The following is a 265-nucleotide window of genomic DNA, read 5'->3' as shown; positions in this document are numbered from 1 at the left end:
CATCTGACCTACATTTTGGTCTTTTCTTCTTACTCCTTATTTGTAATGATCTTTTGCATTTTTCATGGACAACATACTTGGTATCTTCCCACAACTCATCTGGGCTTAGTTCATTAGTTTTCAAGGTCTCAAACAAAGCACAGGGAAGAATTAAAGATACTAAAGAGTTGAATAGAAGCTTTCAAAAGGCAGCACGGGATGACAAAGCAAAATATTATAATGAAATGTGCAAGGAGTTGGAGTCGGAAAATCAAAAGGGCCGAAC

This window comes from Elephantulus edwardii, unplaced genomic scaffold (genome assembly GCF_000299155.1).
Source record: "Elephantulus edwardii isolate Elephantulus edwardi_28Jun2011 unplaced genomic scaffold, EleEdw1.0 scaffold00013, whole genome shotgun sequence".
Classification (NCBI taxonomy): Eukaryota; Metazoa; Chordata; class Mammalia; order Macroscelidea; family Macroscelididae; genus Elephantulus; species Elephantulus edwardii.
Note: the sequence above shows the minus strand (reverse complement) of the source record.